The sequence below is a fragment of the Rattus norvegicus genome, chromosome 7 (genome assembly GCF_036323735.1).
Source record: "Rattus norvegicus strain BN/NHsdMcwi chromosome 7, GRCr8, whole genome shotgun sequence".
Taxonomy (NCBI): Eukaryota; Metazoa; Chordata; class Mammalia; order Rodentia; family Muridae; genus Rattus; species Rattus norvegicus.
In genome coordinates, this window is record NC_086025.1 from 48,225,054 (window position 1) to 48,235,118 (window position 10,065).

The following is a 10,065-nucleotide window of genomic DNA, read 5'->3' on the forward strand; positions in this document are numbered from 1 at the left end:
AAGTACACTGTAGTTGTCTTCAGACGCACCAGAAGATCTCATTACAGATGGTTGTGAGCCACCATGTGGTTGCTGGGATTTGAACTCAGGACCTCTGGAAGAGCAGTCAGTGCTCTTAACCACTGAGCCATCTCTCCAGCTCCGGCAAACATTTTTCAAGACTCCCTTGAAGCCTAAGTTCCGTATGTAACCTGTTCTCATCTAGGCCTACTCTGATATACACTTAGAGGGCAGTGAGAGCATAAAGAGTTGATTATGATCAGAGACAGAAGATCACCAGTAGCTAAAGTAGAAGACCCATTGTCTAGATCTGGCAGAATAGATAATGACAGTCTGGCATGCACAGCAGTATCATCCTGGGGCTGGGCACTGATGGCTTTCTTCATCTCCCAGTGTAGCCCTGACTGGTCTAGAACTTGCTATGTAGACCAGGCTGACCTAGAACTCACACAGATCTGCATGCTTCTGCTTCTCAAGTACTGGGGTTAAGGGTGTGTGCCACCCTGCCCGAACCACCATTTGCTTTCTTATTTACAGTAATTCCATGATTTACAACCTTGGTAGATTCATGTGAGTATATGTCCTTATCAAAAACACATGAACATTATATATATATATATATTATATATATATATATTATATATATATATATTTGGTACTAGTAGTTGAACTATAGAATTTAAAAGCCAAGTAGAACTTTAGCAATAAACTATTTAAATTAATCTCAAACCAAGTTGATAAATTTCCGAAACTTCCATAAATAGAGGCAGAGGCCAAACAACATATGGTCCTCTTATTCTGGCTCTACATAAAGAATTTATAGCATCCTTATGCCCAAAGAGGAGGCGAGACAAATATGGCCAGCCGGCTATGCTCCCAATTACACTTGGGCATTTTTTGTGTTAGCCTAATGCGTTCATCTGTTGCCTTGCTGGCTTAGTCAGAATCTGATTCTTTTATAATGAGTTTACATCCACGGTATCCTCTGCCCCCACAGTAGAGGCCCTATTTCCCTGACTGATGCCTACCTAGCCTGCTGCCTGGTTCCTCTACTCTTAGTCTTCATTGCTAAATAGCACAATATACAGAGGTGTCTGAAGGATGTAGGTCTAATGCTCCAGTTTCTAGAAGACAGGTTTGCAAGAAGGCAGAGCTCTACAATAAGTTCTCTGAGCTAAGAGGAACCTAGCTTTTTTCTTTTTTTAAAGTTCTTCCCATTTGACATTAAAGAACCATTGTTGAAAGGATTTAATAGTGGAAAGAATGTGGTACTGGATCCAAACTGGACTTAAATCCCTGCCCTGCCCTTTATTTACTATGTGAGCTCAGAGAACTTATTCAATATCTCACCCTTTTACATAAAATTATAAACTTGCAAGACCATGCAAAGGACCATGAAAAATATTCCTACAATGCTGGACATGCAAAACAACATTTAAAGAATCGTTATGGGGTTGGGGATTTAGCTCAGTGGTAGAGTGCTTGCCTAGCAAGCGCAAGGCCCTGGGTTCGGTCCCCAGCTCCAAAAAAAAGAAAAGAAAAGAAAAAAAAAAGAATCGTTATGGCAATTTTGTTGAAATATTGTTGACTTGAGGCACAGCCAATGGTGAGTTTCTCATTATGACTTTACAGCTGATAGAGTAGGTCATAAAAAGGTTCCAAGATAGCCAACACTCTCTCACAGAAGACCCAACAGGCTTGGGATGTGTTGGATGTTGTAAGGAGGGTTCCAGGGACCCAGGGAGTTATAAAAGAGATAATTACTGAAGGTTTGTTTTTGTCATTCATGTTACTCTCTTGGGAGTGTGTTAGTTATTAGAAGATTAGGTTCCTGATTTTTTTTTTTTAAAATGAGCCCAGGTTTGGACACTCTCCTCCCAACTTCTCTCTCACCTTCTCTTGCCCTCAGCCCTCTGCAGAAGGGCCCTTTACCTTGGAATCCCAGCCTCCAGACCTATGAGAAATTCATCTCTGTCTTGTTTGTTGTTGTTTATAAATTGCTATGCCTTGGACATCCTGCTACAAAATCAGAGAATGAACAAAGCCAATTCCACCCTTGGAATCCAGTGTGTTGGTCTCCCTAAAGGGCTTCAAACTATGTAAATGAAGTGAAAGTATGGACAAGAAATAAAAAACCCAAGTATGTCAACAGATAACATTAAGAATTGGCAATAGTGCCCCGGTGGTGGTGGCATCACCAATCCCAGCACTCGGGAGCCAAAGGCAGGGGAATCTATGAGTTCGAGGTCAGCCTGGTCTACAGAGCGAGTTCTAGGACAGCCAGGGGTACACAGAGAATTCCTATCTCAAAAAAACAAAAACAACAGCAACAGAACTAACAAAAAAAAAAATCCCCATAAAAAGAATTGGGAATGGGACTGACATCAACTTACACCAGCAGTTCTCAGTCTGAAGGTAGCAACCCCAGGGAGGGGAGTGTCACACATCAGATATTTACATTACAATTCATAACAGTAGCAGAATTACAGTTATAAATGAGCAATGGAATAATTTTATGGTTAGGGGTCAGTCAGCAAAACAGGAAGAATCGTATTAAAAGGTCCCAGCATTAGGAAAGTTGAGAACTACTGTCCCACCCTTTGTCTAGTAACATTTGAAGTAAACTCTAAGTCTGTAGTTTTTTTGATCACATAATTACACAATTTATAGGAGGCCGTTTTTTTTAAGCATTAAATTTTCCTTATGATGTGAGGGCTGTGGAGATATGACAGATTTTATGTTCTTTTACCAGGAAAGGTTCGTTTTACAAATGACTTTTAATCCCATGCGTGAAAATTGTACAAAAATCCCTGAGGGCATATGCCCTAGACAATACAGTATCTATTAATTACATAATTCATTATTGTTTCTAAAATTGAGTCAGCTTTCCCTATCTCTTTTCCCACAGAAACCACACACACACACACACACACACACACACACACACACACACACACACACACTTTTCAGTGACCCCAGATATATGGAAAAATCTCATTACTTACATTTAAAATGAAACATATACCTATAAGTTGATTTTAAAATTCGGAGTTACAATGATTCTTCTAGTATTTTCCTGAGTGGGGGAAAAATACTTTTTGTGATAAGACCTACTGCATAGTCTAAAAGATTTTTTTTCTTAAAAATTAGTATAAATGAATGCTTTTATTTAATCTTAGCATAAACAAAAAATATAGTATAAAAGGAAATAAAGAGATTTTCTTTTCCTCTGGCTATTTGGGGCTGGACAGATGACTAAGAGAAAATCACTGGCTACTGTTCTAGAGGACCTGCCTCTGATTTCTAGAAGCCACATGGTGACTTTCAAACATCTGTAACTCCAGTTCCAGAGGACCCATCGCTCTCCTCTTGGCCTCTGGAGGTATCAGGTATGCATGTGATACAAAGATATCCATGCAGCCCAAACACCCATAAAATAAATAAAATAAAATAGTTAAAATACTCCTGGTGTTTCTAGTAATAAGTAAGATAATAATTATTTGCTATGGTTTCTAATGTCCTCGATCCTTCACAGCACAAATCTTTTAGGGGAAGGCATATATTTCCCAGTGGTTGGAATTTATTCCCATGTCTCATTAGAACAATATTTAAAGACAGATGTTAAGACGTGTGTGAAACTTCGGAAGAGTGTGTACATTCAATCATATTTACTCATTGTTGTTAAAGAGCAAGAGAGTCGAGTAGAGGGAAGATTGAAAAACCACAACTAGTTTGGTAGCTAGGAACTCTGATGGCCACAACAAAGGGCCCAAGGTCTCCCCCAAGGTCACTGAAGCATTAACCAGGGATTAAATCATTTTGTTTATCAGGACTGTCGGATCGTCCAAGCTCAGTCTTCTTTGGTGACTAAGGACTTTCACTTCTCAGTCCCCATTAGTCAGGGGTCTCTGTTCCTCACTATGTGAACCCTCCTTAAGGTACCTGAGTGTCTTCCTAACATGGACAGTCATCTCCATGACATGTAAGTACATGTAAGAAGCATGGTCAATCACTAAGCAAGGCAAGGCATGATGAACCACCAAGTTCTGTGTTCACCCATTAGTACCCCTTCCTTCTTTTTAATTGAAACATTTCTGGGGGGACAACTGGCCATGCCCAAAGGTATTTCTGTCTACCATGATGGTATGAAAATCGAGTGTGTTCAGATGTGTTTCTGTCAGCCATCTTTATGATGCAGGCTGACCATGCCCAAGAGTCTTCTTGTCTGACATTTAACCTTCTAAATATGTGTTCCATGCCAGTCGGCTAAGCATACCCCAAAATGTGTCTTTCCTGTTTAAACTTCCTTAAACTGAGCAAGCTCAGGAGTGTGCCTACCCTATGGCATGTTTCCATGTGAGTGTATAAAGGTTATCTGAATAAAATCCCCACCCTTCCTCTATTGAGAAGTGGTGTTTGGAATGAGATGATTCCCTCATAGGTTCATATATTTGCACGTCTAGACCTTAGTTGATGAGCTTTTAAGGGAAGGATTAAGATGTATGGCCTTGTTGGAGAGGGTGTGGTCTTTTGGGGGGAGGTGTGTGATAATGAGTTTGAGGTTTGACTCCAGGCCCCTCCCCTCTCTCCCTGCTGCCTGCAGACCATAATGCAAAGCTCTGAGCTACCACTCCAGCACCATGCCTTCATGCCTTTGAGCATGCTCTACACCATGATGACAATGGACTAAGCCTCTGGAACTATAAGCAAGCCCCAAGGAAATGCTTTCTTTTACAAGAGCTGTCATTACCGTGGTGTCTCTTCACAGCAATAGAACACTATGACAGAGACAGGGAGATTGTTCTGCAACTAACTTGCATGCTCTGCTCTATTGGCTTATTATAGGCGTTAAATCTTTTTCTTCCCTTTTGTTCACCAAGATACAAACCCAATGGATTCAGTTACACAATAGGGAGAAGAACTCTTTTGCTTCTTGTTTATCTTGAGGTCGCATCTCGCACATCCAAGCTGCCTTGAAATGCATGTATCTGAAGATGACTTTGAACTGATCCTCCTGCCTCTACTTCCCAGGCTTGTCCACCATGTCTAGCTATGAAGTACATTATTTATTTATTTATCTCAGAACTACATACTTTATTTTCTAGAAGCAAGTTATAAGAGAATGGGAATATTAAGTCTTACTTTTTAAAGGTAATGGTGTTGATGATGGATGTGGTTTCCAGCCACCACCATAAGTTAGTAAGGAACCTTTGCTTGAAGTCTCAGAAAACCCATGACGAAATGGACTAACTGACAGGAACTCATTGGCTGCCCTGATGAAGAGATACTGAAAGTAGGTAAACTTTTCGAGGAGTTGTTCTGAGCTCCATTCCTCTGTCTTCTGTGTAGACTCATTCTTGGGCTGGGTTTCTAGAGTTACGGCTCCCTAGCAAGCCATAAAAGCTCTAGATTCCTTTACACAACCAATACTTTTCAGGGAGCTTGGAGAGATTCCCTTTGCTCTCCATCCTCATCTAAACCAATGGCCAGGATGCACTGGTTGGTGGCACTGCTCCACCCTAAATGAGGTCTGTGGAATCATTTCCCTGGAACCATTCAGACCCTCAGTGGGTTGAGGGGAGTGGATATAGAGAAGAGACCCCAAATACCTAACATTTAGACTATAAGATAGACAGCATTTTTGCTGTCCTGAAAAGAAACCCCAGACACACAGAAGTTGACAAGAAAGGGGACAGGGTTAAAGAATGCAAAATAAGCCAGGCCTGGTGGGAGATACCTGTTGTCCCGGCATTTGGTGAAATTGAGGCAGGAGGACCACTTAAGCCCAGAAATTTGCTACCACTCTGTATACTACAACAAGACATGTCTCAAAACCAAACCAAATCAGACAATAGCAGACGACAAACCCTCAAACAATCCAAGGAGCATTTATGAAGTGGCAAAGCCACCCATCCTCCCAAGCCCAAGGATGGTAAACATCAATTCTCAAGAAAACATAGGCAGACATTTTGAGATGAAGTGGATGAAGACTGAGGTAATGTTGTCAGGTGACTATGAATGTCAATGAGGAAGCCAATGCTGCCAATTGAAAAGACGAGAAAGTGACTCAAAATTCGAGGGCCTGAAACACAGGTGAAATGCGTTGCCTTCTCACATGTGTGGAGTTAGAAGAACTTAATTACAACAGCAACAATAACAAACTATGCACAGAGATGGGAAAGCCAGGGAACTCTTGTCTAATAGAAGGCATTAAAAAACCTGGTAAGAGACGATAATGACAAGAAAGGAGATTTGTACCACTGAGGAAGGCAAGTTAGAAAAGAAATCACGGATGAGGAAACAGGAGTCTGTGGCAGATTTAAAAACACAGGACCATGACGAGTAACAAGAATGAAATTCTTGGGGCTGGAGAGATGGCTCAGTGGTTAAGAGCACTGACTGCTCTTCCAGAGGTCCTGAGTTCAAATCCCAGCAACCACATGGTGGCTCACAACCATCTGTAATGAGATCTGATGCCCTCTTCTGGTGTGTCTGAAAACAACTACAAGTGTACTTATAGAATAAATAAATCTTTAAAAAAAAAAAAAGAATGAGATTCTCTGCTCTCAGAATTTAAACATGGGGAGTGTGTTTTCTGTCAGAAAAACGCCTCAGTGAGCATCATGGCTTGCGAGAACCAGTTCAAACCTCCACCATTGCTACTTGCCTTAAGCCAAAGAGAGGCTGTGCTTGTTCGTTTGTTTGTTTGCTTGCTTGTTTGTTTTCTGTGCTGTCCATTAGCAAAGTAAGAACTTCCTGCTTTGTTTAGTATGGATAAAAAAAACCAAAACAACAACAACAACAAAAACCCTCCTTTCCATCTACTCTAACTGGAAAGAAGGCTTAGCCTTAAAATAAAGACGCTTTGAGTTTCTGTTCACAGCCATTTGATTGACAGCTTTTGAGGAAAGGTGCTAAGAAATGGAAACAATGCGACTATTTGAAAACTCTAAGCTTCAAGCACAAGGTTATAAAGAAACTCAGCCTTGGTTCAAGTTGCCTCAGGACACTGACCTTGACAGAGAATTTTGACTGAAAATTGGTTCCAGATATTGAAGAATCTGTTACAAAGGCACTGTGTGTTTTGAGTGGGAAACTCCTGAATGAAAACTCCTTCTAGACATTTTTTAACTTTCCATTTTGCCTTCAAGGTTGAAGGGGTCAAACAGACAAGGACTATGTGGCAGTAAGGAGGACTCATTCTTGGTCCACAAAGGCAAATTTTTCCAACTAGCCCTTCTCCAGGCACATAAATCTCTTTCTATTAAATTCTCCTAGTTGTTTTAGAGAACATTGAATACATTTCTGCTTCAAAACCTTTAAGAAGACATCATGACTGGTTAGCAGAAAACAACTTCTGTTTCTTCCTTAAACATCAAAAAAAAAAAAAAAAAAAGGATTTTATGATAACCCTTCCTAATATAGCAATTATTTAGCGAGTATTTACCTTGGGGCAGGAGCTTTGCTTGGTATTTTACATACAGCAAATCATTTGTTCTCCTGCAAGCTGCATAGTATTGTCTTACAGATGTGATGATTTGAATAAGACCGGCCTCCATAAACTCATATGTTCTAGTGTTTGGTCATGAGGAAGAGGCATGAGAAGGATTAGGAGGTATGGCCTTGGTGGAAGAAGTATGTCACTGGAGCTGATTTCATGGTTAGGAATCATCATAATATGAGGAACTGTATTAAAGGGTTGCAGTATTAGGAATGTTGAGAATCACTGCCTGTGAGGCTGTTTCAGAACCAAGCTGGCACACTTCAGAGCTGAAGGTTGAAACCACATGTTCTACTCAAAAACCACGCCTTTCCTTACCACCATTTCTATTTTAAATCTAAAAGAATGTACTCATGTTCACAACTGAAACTCAAGTTTAAACATTTAAGTAAGTAAACGACATTTTAAAATACTGATAGTTAAATACAAATACATTTTATAAAAAAACAAAATCAGTGTACACCAGTCCCAGATTTACTGAAATATATACAGAGACAACGGCACTACTTTTGTCCTAGGGTTTCTATTTCGGTGAAAAGACATCCTAACTCTCTTTTTTTTTTTTTCCTGGTTCTTTTTTTTTTTTTTTTTTTGGTTCTTTTTTTCGGAGCTGGGGACCGAACCCAGGGCCTTGCGCTTCCTAGGCAAGCGCTCTACCACTGAGCTAAATCCCCAACCCCGACATCCTAACTCTTGTAAAGAAAAATATTTCATTGGAGCTGGCTTACAGTTTAGAGGTTTAGTCCATCATCATCATGGCAGAAAGCATGGCAGCATGCAGGCAGATGTAAGGCTGGAGAGGCAGCTGAGAGTTTTACATCTAAGCGGGCAGGCAACCAGAAGAAAGAGACACCACTGGACTTGTAGCTTCTGAAACCTCAAAACCCACCCAGAAAGACACACTTCCTCTAACGAGGCCACGCCTACTCCAACAAGGCCACACCTGTTGGTATTCTAACTTCCACCCCAACAGCTACCCCGCAACAGGCAGGTGTGCTCCGCCCCACAGTTGCCTGGCAACAGCCAGCTGTGCCTGACTATTTAAGGAGCTGTTTGCCTCCTCCCTTCTCTTGCTCTTTGCTCTCCTTTCTTCCCTGCTCTTACCCCCTTCCCCTTTGCTCCTTCTCCCCCCATTCCCCTCCCCTTCCCTCCGCGTGCTCATGGTCCGCCTCTACTTCTCCCCTCTTCTACTCTTCTTCTCTCATTAAACCTCTCCACGTGGCACCATGTTGGTTTGGTGTGTTCTGTCTGTACGCGAGCCGAGTTTTAAACCCCAACAAAGCCTACTAATAGTGCCACTCCCTGAGCCTATGGGGGCCATTTTCCTTCCAACCCACCACAACATTCCTAAATAGCTTTGCTTCACTTGAAAGGTTTGATTTTACAATATAGGGACAGAGAGTTTAGCAGAAAGGCAACAGGTCGGGTCCTGAGGCCCCTTCCACAAAGAGACTCTAGTTGACCTCAGGAGTTGCAGAAAAAGGACAATCGTTTGCTGGAAAACGTACCGGGAAGTACCCACTTCCTTCTGTGAAAACAAACCAGAGGCTCCTCTGGAAAGCACAGCAAGTTGCGGAGGTAAAGCCAACAGATTGGAATGGTGGAAGTAAGAATTGCTGGTATTTAGAAAAGCTCACAGCAATCTGGGGAGATGTCAATCACTACTTGCCGTGTTTTCACACAGTACTTGGTGGACAGAGAATCTGGCTGCAATTACGAGCTTATTCTGGATTAAGCCCAGCATACAACATAAAACAGTATCATAAGCTAGGCCTGTACTTTGTCACCAAACATACACCCCAGAAGAGCATTCCTTAACTCTGCCTACCCGCACCCACCCCAACAGGGCCTTTGACAACATAAGCGGGACATTTTCTTTTATTGTAGCAACGTGAGGGTACTGGCATCTAGCAGGTAAAGTCCTCTTAACCCCCACCAAAGAATCAACAAGCCTGTTAATAGCATGATGTTGCACCAGGATAAAAGGGATGATTGATTTGTGACAGAGGGGAGTAGTTTTAGTCGCTGCCTATTGGTGGTGGTGGTGGTGGGGAAGCATTCTTCAATACTAAATCTTAGGCCAACCCACTACTGATGACAGAGAAGTGGATCACCAGATGTCCTGGAATACAAACCAGATAGAGATGACATTAGTTTTCTTTTTGTCTAGAACAATATGTCACCTCGAGCCCCGATTTTAGGTCCTTTCTGCTGTCATCGCAGGCGAGGCCTCTCTAGGCTTTTCTGACAACTGAAAACAATTGCAAACTGAAACCCGAAGCCTTTTGGCGCCAGGGTTTCTGAGTGGGCTGTGGGTTTCTTCCCCCTCAGCAATGAGTGGTGGGGAAAGCAAAACACTTCGGGAATGAGGTGTTTTCATAACGTCATTTGTTTAGTCTAGATGTGGAATGTGGCTCTTTCACGACAGGAAAGCTGTGGATTCCAGAAGCTGGGATTCTAACCAGAGACTATCCTGCATCGGGGAATCCTGCACCCCCGGAGGCTAATAGATGACGTTTGCGCCACAGAGAGTGGCGGGAACCCCGTGGGGCGACACCCGGCCG